Source organism: Galeopterus variegatus, unplaced genomic scaffold (genome assembly GCF_000696425.1).
Source record: "Galeopterus variegatus unplaced genomic scaffold, G_variegatus-3.0.2 Scaffold711, whole genome shotgun sequence".
Taxonomy (NCBI): Eukaryota; Metazoa; Chordata; class Mammalia; order Dermoptera; family Cynocephalidae; genus Galeopterus; species Galeopterus variegatus.
Genome location: NW_007726822.1, coordinates 227,452 through 227,854, shown reverse-complemented (window position 1 = coordinate 227,854; position 403 = coordinate 227,452).

The window sequence follows — 403 nt, the reverse complement described above, 5'->3', positions numbered from 1 at the left end:
AGCAAACCGGCCATCCCTATATGGGATCCGAACCTGTGGCCTTGGTGTTATCAGTACCACATTCTCCCAAGTGAGCCACGGGCCGGCCCCACATTATATCATTTTAAATGTCTGGTTTTCAACAAAAAATTACAAGACATGCAAAGAAGCAAGAAAGTGTGCTCATACACAGTAGAAAAAGAATCAATGGAAACTGTCCCTGTTCAATGCCCAGACATTGAACTTATGAAAGGCTTTAAATTAGCTGTTTAAAATATATGTTCAAAGAGCTAAAAGAAACAATTTCCAAAGATCTAAAGGAAAGCATGAGAACAATATCTCACCAAATAGAGAATATCTATAAAGGGATAGAAATTATAAAAAGGAAATGGAAAACAACCCAAAGGTTCATTGGTGAATGAAT